Source organism: Microchirus variegatus (genome assembly GCF_963457635.1).
Source record: "Microchirus variegatus genome assembly, chromosome: 17".
Lineage (NCBI taxonomy): Eukaryota > Metazoa > Chordata > Actinopteri > Pleuronectiformes > Soleidae > Microchirus > Microchirus variegatus.
The window spans coordinates 16,624,660-16,634,880 of NC_139818.1; positions in this window are offsets into that span (position 1 = coordinate 16,624,660).

The window sequence follows — 10,221 nt, forward strand, 5'->3', positions numbered from 1 at the left end:
CTAGATTTGACTCCACAGCATGCATTTTCATAAGTGCAAGCCTTACTAATAAACCCTCCAGTGCCTGACGGACCACGCTGTGTGGAGCAGACACACACACACACACACACGAGCAATCGATAAGGCCATCGTTTGTAAAGAGAAAACAAAATTGCAAAGCTTTCAAGTGCAAACAGCAGCAGAAATTCTGCTCCATTCTTCTTCCAGACACAGCCTGGCCTTTGTTGTTTCCTTTGACATACAACCCCACTCCCACTCGTGCAATTCAGGTTTCATCTCCCATTACTATACAAGCCCACCTGACTCCCAAGACCCCCAGCTACCCACCCCTCTATACTCTTAACCTATAAGCACACAACACAAATGTGCGTTACATTCTACAAAGGAAATAAACACACGATCTCTGACAGGACTCTGTTTTACAGACGTCCGTCACGTATCACGCGGGCGGCCTCAGAAGGTGCTTTTCTGTGTGAGGGAGGGGGGGGGGGGTTGAAGCATCAGCAGATCTCTGACATGAACATGGCAAGCATTTTATATAGCTTTATACTGACAGGTGACAAATTAAAAGATCACGACTTCCCTCAGTATAATCATGGCCTACCTAGAGTGTCTTTCATCCACCCTACAAGATAAAAACCTCTTTAAAACACTTGAAATATTATCCTCTTCACAATGAAACAATCTGAATGAGCTTTGTTTAATTCTTTATCCTCTTACACTATGAAAATTATTTTTCTCCTCTCCACTTTTCTCACTTATTGAGGGTTTTTGTTTCTTTAATTTGTCGCCCGTCCTTTCACAGAGACAGCCCTGGGTCTCAGCCACGGCAACCTTCGACGACACCACAAACCTTTACAACAGTGAGCAAGGGGGGGAACAGGGGGGAAGAAAAAAAGCACAGGCCTCTGGATGGAAGAACAAAGTCAGCCTGAGAGTGGATGAGTGCCCAGAGCTTGGATGAGAGCCACTGTACTGTTGAATGTGTGTACACCGTGATCCAAGTGGGTGAGCGAGAGCTGGGTGTTGCTGCATGCACACTTAGCAGAAAAGTGCATCAAAGACGTATTGTGGGTTGTTTTGTGTGTGTGTGTGTGTGTGTGTGTGTGTGTGAGTGAAAATTTGATTAATTTCAGATCACATGCACAAGACGTATAATCACTGTGGTATGGCCGCCCATTTCCAAACGGAACTAAAGACAAACAGTAAGAGAAAAGAACTCAATGACATTCTATGTGAAGAGAAATTTACTGCTTACTAACATATACAAGTAGCATACTAGCACTTTATTACAAATCATTAAGCACTTATTAACACCTTATTCCACCTCTATTATGACATGAATTAAGATTTTTCCCACATTTTTCCTAATACGTGCTTAATAATTACTAATAAAGGGCTAGTATGTATACGCGACTTATATGCATGTTTGTAAGCACCTAGTTAATGGGGAATATGGCTTCCCTGATCTAAAGTGTTACCAATAAAGTTCATTCACGCTAATGAAAGAACGCGTTAAGTCAAGGGTGTCAAACATATGGCCTGCGGGCCAGAAGCGGCCCAGCAGAGGGTCCAATCCGGCCAGCAGGATCAAAACATCTAATCATAATGTGAAATCTTATATTATTCAGATCCAGATACCTGCACGCACACATGGTAAGCTAAGACATAATATTGTTCAAATTGGACTTACTTTTCTCAAGAAATTACAAAGATACTTCATTATTATGTAAAACAAAGGGAACAATATAGGATATACTATTATTTTACAGGTCCGGCCCACTTGAGATCAAATCGCACTGTTTGACACCCCTGTTTCAAGTTTAAGACAGTAAACTGGAGTGAAAAGACTTTAAATCATAATTATCAGGTCGTCATTTTTTTACTTAACACTTCATTTCATCATGTATATTGAAGGAAATGGGCTTCCATACCATAAAAGCACTAAATGCAAACACGTCACATCACTCTGCCGCATCCACACATCATTTAGGGTCGAGAAAGCAATGAGGGCCATAATTCATTTCTCTTCGGGGGTCCAGATTATCCACACTTAGAGGTCGTTTTTATCCAAGCGGAACACAGAAGAGACAAAAAAAAAGGTGCATTGTCGATCGTTTCACTGAGAAGAGGAAAAAAAAGATGAGCTAACAAAGGTGTTTCATCTAAGGTTCATCATCATTTATTAGAAAATGTTCTTTTACCTGAGAGAATCCTTCAATAGCTTCCTTTACCCAGTCACAAAAAGTGGTCTGTGTGTGTGTGTGTGTGTGTGCGCGCAGTGAGTGTCGCTGGTGCTCTCACGTCGGGGGCGTGTTCTAAAAAGCAATCATGAGATTATTATTATTATTTTCACACAACGTATAAAAAGGTTCAAATGAGACGAGACGTTACATCACCCTCTCACTTATTGCACTTCATTAAAAAAATCATTGTAAACTTTATAATTAGTCGTTAAGCGTCGACGCTAAAAGGCGGCGACTCTTAATTCCCGGCTTTTAAGCTAATTTATTTAAAAACAAAAACATCTAATGGCGTAACAAGGCATCTGGCTTGGGCTTTTCTTTTTTTTTTTAAATCTCGTCAGAATTATTATAATCACAGATTTTTTTTTTTTCACTTATAGTGATTGGGTCTTTCAAAGTGCTTTTTGTTTAAGTGCTCAAGTAACAAGCAGTGGTTTTAGATGTTCATCTCCAGTTTATAATTTCAGATTAGGTCAAATTCTGTCCTCATGTCTCCAAAACAGAGAGGTAACGGGGATCATGTGCTACGAAACTGTACATCCCAAAAGATGAACATCGACCACCACTTTTAGCATTACATTACATTAACTCGGTCGTCGGGTAGAAAAAATTTAAAGCTTTACACATTTATTGCGGAGGGATTGGAATTAGGGGCTTGACTAAATCTTGGAATCCGTGGCCTAAACATTCAACCCACCGAACGGTGAGAGCACAGCAGCGTCGACTCACATGTGAATATTACCCCCAACTTGTCAACACACATATCTACATCCACAGACACACACACATACACACACACACACCACTTTCTGAGCAGTTTACAAAAAACAGCACATCTCATATAATCCTTATTCTCCACAACATCCCGATAGAGCCCCTCCTACGTATCCTCCGGGAGCCGGGACAACCGCAAAGAGATACTGACCGTGAGCACCAGTCAGCCAATCGGCTGCGGGCTCAGGGCCGGCTCGCCCGGGCCGTCCGGACCCCCGCCAACACAAAGTAGCAAAGGTCTTTAGGTCAAGCAAAGAACCTCTGGAATTCCAAGCTGGGCCAAATTCAAATTCACCGGCAAAATGTGGCTCAACTGTTGTTCCACTGAGCTTGTAATTTTTGATTTTTTTTTTTTTTTGGAGGGAGTTGGAGGGAAATTGCATAGACATCTTGCTACTTGCATGTTTTTTTACAAACTACATTTGGCATGGGGGGTGGGTGGGTGGGGTGGGGGACCAAACACAACCATAAAAACCAAAAAAAATAAAAACATCACAGACAATCTCCGACCTTTTTCCCCCCCCCTCAACGTGTCAACATGCGAGAGAAACGAGGATCATAATAACATCTACGGATGGAGGGACGGGAGCTCGACGGCCCCCACGAAGCCAGCCTGGATGACACATCTGTCGCTTTTATTTTGAAGGCAAAACAATGATGTTCTTAGATTAGCACTTTAGTTATTAGGGTTATTTTAGTGTTAGCCTGATCCCTGGTTAGATTTGACAGCACTGAGTCATGTGTATATGTGTTTTAATGAAGCTATTTAGTAGTGCTGGGCGCGTTAACGTGATAGCGGAGGGTTAACGCATGACGACTGAACTGAAAATGACATCATATTTACGTGACTTTGGATTGTTAAAATAAGTCTCTAAAGCAACGCTAAACTTTAAAAACAGAGGCACACAGACGCAGTACACAGGTACACTGGTTATTTGTAGCGATGCTCTTTTCGTTTAAAGCTCCCATAGAGTGGTCCTATCGCACATATATGTAAGTTATGGAGGTCTACTTGCATACATTGACTTGTTTTTAAGGTCAAAAAACCTCCTAATTACTGGAAAATGAGCCGATAAAAATCTCTCCTCACTGAAGCTCTCGTCAGCCGTGCTCTCAATCTCATCCCTAGAAGAAGTGTTGTGATTGGCCAGCCAACGACAGCTTTCCCAACTGTCTTGTGATTGGCCAATACCCGAAAGTGACGTAATCAGCACACAAGCTCTCAGAAGCGCAGCTCCCCCTCTGGAACGGTGGATGCACTGCTACTCATTAGCAAAACATTGTTTTAACGGTGTTTAAAAATGGTTCTGTCACGACTCCCCACCGCAGTACCTTTTACGACTTTAACCCGGAGTCAGAAGACACTTTCGAAAGAAAAACACTTCTTCTTCTGCGGAAAAACGTACGCAACTGGATGTGCCCGGACTAGTGCCCGGACCAGGAGGATCCACTGTTCAGGAGAAATGCCGTTTACATAACCGGACCGGGTTTTTTCAGCGATCTCACTGAGCCCCGAGATTACAATACAAGACAGCGTTCTCAGCAGTGGCTGAACTGTTTGTTTCGAACCTTCAGGGCTTCATAAACGAGGTAATGGCGCAGATACACACCAAAAAAAAAACAGCTTTAATTGGAACTTCCGTTCTAAATCCGCTTTTAATAAACAGACCGCTCCAGTTTGACTGTAGGCGCAGTAACAGTGCTAGTGCAGCTAACGGGTAAGCGGAGCTAAGTGGTAAACGGTGCCTGGACTCCGGTGTCGTGGCACGTAAACATGACGTCACATGCGTCTTTTTCCGGTCAGTCGTCATGGAAACGCGATGTTCGCCAACATGCGTTAAGCTAGTGCCCAGCACTAATATTTAGGCTTTTTGTCTCGTTGTTAGTTATGGACAGGCTTCTAATTTTAGGACCCTTTAACGTCCAAAGTGACATTTAAGGCTGGCTTCAAGGAGACTATGAGCATATGGACATATGGGTGGGTGTGGTGGTGGGTGGGGGAATCCAGATCCAACTATTATGTGTGTGTGTGTGTGTAGCAGCCACGTTAGCTCACATTCACAGCATTGATCTATTTATATCTTAGATATCTTCCACCTACAAAAAAAAACAAAAAAAACCACATTTGCTGTCCTCGTGCTGCCCTTTAGCCACTGTGGCTGCTACTAACACACACACACATAGTTTGGAAAATCTGATCCTATAATGCACACACACACACACGGCTATAGCGTGTCATGTGATGAGAACATGAGGGATACAAATATCTCTTTGCAAACAAGAGGAGGCACAGGGTTTTATGATTAATATCACGGAGCACTTCTGAATATGGATCTGCATGCACGAGAGAGAGAGAGCGCACATACAAATGTAAAATAGTTACACATAATTTTTTTTTCCTTATCTCTTACATGACAATGGGATGGGGGGGGGGGGGGTGTGGTTAAATTCACTTTGCAATAGATTCCCCTGTGTGTTTTTTTTTTGTTGTATTTACACCCTGGTTATGGCCAAAAATTAAACACAAAAAAAACCCAACAAAAAACAGAAAACATACAAAAATACATAACATAGTATTGCACCTTGCAGACGGGCAATATATATTCTCAGTTTCGTTGGTCATTTGTAACCTCGGTGTGACACCACTATCCTTGCTGCTGGTGTGTGGAAGTTAGGTTGTGGGTGCCAGGCTCAGGTCCAGCCCCCTCCTGTCAGCTACATTCAATACCAGAAAACACTCGGCCATTACAAAAGTCTTTGTCCCTCAGTCTCTGGGCTCATTCACATTTTTTTTTTTTTTAAGTTAACCGTCTGTCGACTGCGGAGAAGTGATATTTTTCTTTTTTTTTTGCATCTCCACTCGTTGAACCCGAGCAAACCAATCATTAAGATAGAGAGAGAAAGAGAGAGAGAGAGCGCCAAAGCTCGAGGGACAAGTCCTTTTGTAACTTCTACTGACGCGTACACACAAGCACATTATTATCTTATAACATATACATATTTTTTTTTTTCCTTTTTTTTAAAATCTCTATATATATGCGTCACTGAACTTTCACATGTGCCTGCAGAATATGACTCCTCCCAAGTTCCTTTGAGTTTTTGTGTTGAGTGAGGTATGACGAGATTGTTGACATATTTTTTTTTTTGTATTTTTCTTCCTGTTTGTGGATTTTTTTTTCCTCCAAAGTTGTATTTCATTAAAAAACAAACATGTCAAATAGAAAAAAAAAAAAAAAAAAAAAAAAAAAAAGAAGAAATTCCTGTTTTGTTGTTGGTTGAAAATTCCTCCTGATAAGAGGGGACGGACAACTGGACAGACACACACAGACAAACAGATCAGTTGGCTTATCAACACAAACTATAGATGTGGGGGAAAAAAAAGAAGTGAAATATTCTCTATTACTACACTGCACGCATGGTCAAAAAGTGACGACGGCTCTTTTTTCCCTCTTTTTACACAGAGCAGTTTAAGCGTCCCAAAAAAACCAACAGAGAAAAAAAAAAAACAATAAGAAAATGATAAAAAGAAAAATCTCCAGTAATTTTTATTCAGGAGTCTCTTTTTTAAAAAAGTCATCTCTTTTCATTTTGTTTTATGGATTTATAATCATTTCATATACCTTTTTTTTTTCTTGACTCTAAATCAGACTCATTGTAAAGCAGCATTATAACCCCTACTGTCACACACATACCCAGTCAGCTCACAAGAAGAAAGGATGTCAATGTTTTTTTTTGTCCCGCTATTCAGTTCTTTAACAAAGCTCGGCTTGGAATTCCAAACCTTGAATCTCTGGAATGGATTTCTTCCTGATCCTCACCATATGAACGTTGGAGGTTATCCTTTTTTTTTTTTAGGGGAGCTGCAGGGGGACATTTGGCGTTCCCAGCTGACATAGGAGCGGAGGGAGGGGTTCATGTGGTTATTGGAAGTGAAGGTGGAGACGTGTACGGCCTTCTCCTTCTTCCCAGTGTTTGTTAAAATTGTGTCTACAACCGTCCACATCGCCCTCGCTCACCCCCATGTCAGTGATGGCAGTGAGGGTAGAGACCCTCAGATTTCTTTTTGTGTGTCTCCCTTCCTGTGTTTCCTTCTTCTTCTTCTCTTACATCCTCGCGCTCAAGTCTCTTGTTGAGGTTCGCTGCTGCTTTCTGCCTTTCACATTCATTCGGTGGCGCCACTCTTAAGGGCAATTATGGCCAGCCTTGTCTCACAAGGGAGAGGCCATGGATCCCAATTTGGTTTCAATGATTTCGGGTTCAAACTAGGGACAACCCACCGAGAGGTGAGTGGGGAAGATGGGACAGAAAGAGGGAGGGGAGGGGGAGAGAGTGTTGACATTGAAAAGGGATCTGTCTGAAAGGAGGGCTCCAAATTTGACAAATCACTGGACTGACTCTACCTGAAGGATGATGATAAGAAGATGAGCTCTACAGAGAGAATTAGTAACAGCTAAACAGCTTTCCCCATCTCCTTCCCTGGTCGGGTTAGAGGTGATGGTTGTGTGCTGTTGGTCTAATACTGACAACAAGACAGGTTTGGGACTGAGCCCACTGCAACTGCCGGTCTCTGTTACACAGAGCAGGTCAGCATGCCCGTTTAGGGCGAGGGGGGACATTTAATTAAATCGCGTAATCCAACATTGGTTTAATTTGGATGGGTTAAGAAGGGAGGACGCAGTAGTGCAAATATCCCACCAGCCAGGCTAAGTGGGGGGCTTTCATAATGGTGGGGGTGCAATTCCGTCATGGGCTACAGAGTGAGGAAGGGTAAGGTGATGGATCTCTGGAAGTGGTGAAGTGCTTTTAGGAGGTGGATTCTTCCTAGAGTCAGACCCGACTCTGCCATCTGTGCCCCCCGAGGTGGTCGCTCCGTTTTCTTCTCTCTCTCTCTCTTACCGCTGTTGCTTGAAGCCGTCACGCTTTGCCATCTGTGACAGTTACCCATGATTCCACTGTGTAGGTTCTTCTGACCCGTCCTGTACAAGAGCCCAGTATGAACTACTGCTCGACATTGGATATAAAACAGATTTTCTTAAGTCTCTCTTCTCGTATGAGTGGTAATCCCAGTTAGATTTGGCTTGGCCCTAGAATTGGAATGTACAGATTGGGCTTTTTTTATTTCGTTTCTCTTTAAATCAAATCCATATTGTTGTATGGTTGTGTTTGGCTAATACACTACGATAATCGCCATTGGTTTTTTCCCTCACAAAGATTTAATTGTGAGCATTGGTAAAGTGCATGGAACTACGGTGCTACATTCCATCTTTTTTTTTTTTTTTAACTTGAATTCCTAGTGCACTGTCCATGCATGGAGAAAAAAATTGATATCAAGACCCAATGGCAGACATCATAGGTGAAGTGTGGACGATCACCATGTCGCAGACACAAACTGCCCCGTCTATACATGCTAATTCAACGGACGTAGCCACCACTGGTTTTCATTTACTCTTCATCATCTCTCATCGATCCCTGTTCCTACTCGCATTGATGGGTGTCAGCAGGGCCGGACATCCACGCTGTCCTTCGTTGCTTCGTTTTTTTCTCCCTCGACAGAAATAAGTAAATCCAAATTTCAAAAAGATGACACTTGGTCCCATATAACAAAAAAAATAAAAAAAAAAATAGAAGAAATAACCCGAATGTAATGGGAACCATTCCCTGGAGTTGGTAAAAGCTTCCAGGGCGATGGCAGGCCCTCCTGTCTTCAGTGGTATTTCATTTCTTTTTTTAACCAAGTGATAGCACTGAGGGTGTGTGTGTACGTATGCTTTGAGTGTTTTGTCTTTTTTTCCGTGACTGCAAGTGTGCATCTACACAAGAAAAAAAAAAAAAAAAAAAAAATTCTGCACATTTCTGTGTTCATCATCAACACATGCGTCAACTCGAATGGACTATGTCTGTGTGTAGGCTGTGGGCAGCTGCCCTGTGCCCACAGAGGTGAGGTAGTGCCTGAAACCACAGGGGCAGTATTGCTGCCCCAGCCTAGGGGTGTGTCCACATTGAGGTAAATGGTAGCCTTCTTGGCATTTGCCTGCTCTCAGTGATGCCCATGGTAAAAAAAAAAAAAACAAAGGCAAATGTGTATGGAAGCCTGGAGGGGCCACACTGAGCTGAGTCCATGAGGAGAGGACTCTGTACAAACCCTGCAGGTTAGGGCTGTATATCAACACTGCCGCGCAGTGAATACAGTAAAATGAGGCATTCACGTTACTCTGAGGTGATGTTGTCTTTTTTATGTATATGTGTTAAAGTGTGTGTGTGTGTGTGTGTAAGAGAGAGGGAGAGCAAAAGAGACAGAGAAAATGTGTGTGTGTGTAAGATGAGCTTTGCTGTCCTGCTGGTGGTTGCTGCTATTCAAAACCTTTTTGGAGGCCGGGTTTTTTTGCGAGATTTACTCTCGACCCCTCGGCTCTGAATATACACTCCAGCTATTTAATCTAGTTTCCTCCCTCCTCTCCGCCTCAAAGTGTCTCTCCTCGTCCCTTCTCTTTCTTTTTTTCCTTCTATCGTCGCAGTAACTCCTTGGAGCGAGAGACAGAGAAGGGCTTAATTGTTATTCATAAGATGCCGGGGCTGCTGGCATGAGCAGCATGAGCAGTGACTATGCAAGTCTGCTTATATATGTGTCAGTATGTGTGTGTGTGCGTGTGTGCATAATGTGTAACTACATGTCACAGGAGCCGGTCCAATGACATAAAACGAAGGTAGATACGGAGCCACGGTCTGCACGGTTTTTCAAAGGTTGACAACACAAGTTTTCATTAAAACTGGAGTTAGCCTGATATAAATATAGCACCGGTTTCACAGAGATATCTAAGAAGAAAGTAGCTCCAAAAAACAGCTGTAACGGCTCAGATTGAGTTGGAAAAATTGATAACAAATAGGTCTGGTAGCTTTACTAAAGCCGTGTGAAACACTAGAAGAATTAACATCGACTGAAATTTCAACGTGCAGTGTTTGCTGATTGTATATATATATGTGTGTGTGTGTGTGTGTGCCTGCGGAGTGTTGTTGACCTTACTTTCTCATCTCCTTTACTCATGAATAATACTGAGAGGTCAGCACTGACGCTGAAGAGAATTCATGATGGTGTGACGTTTTGACCGCCACAAAAAACAGAGAGGGAACAGACCCGTGCAAAGAGCTCTGCTCTGAAGAACTGAGGTGGAACAGGCTGTGTGTGTGTTTGTGTGTGTTGTGT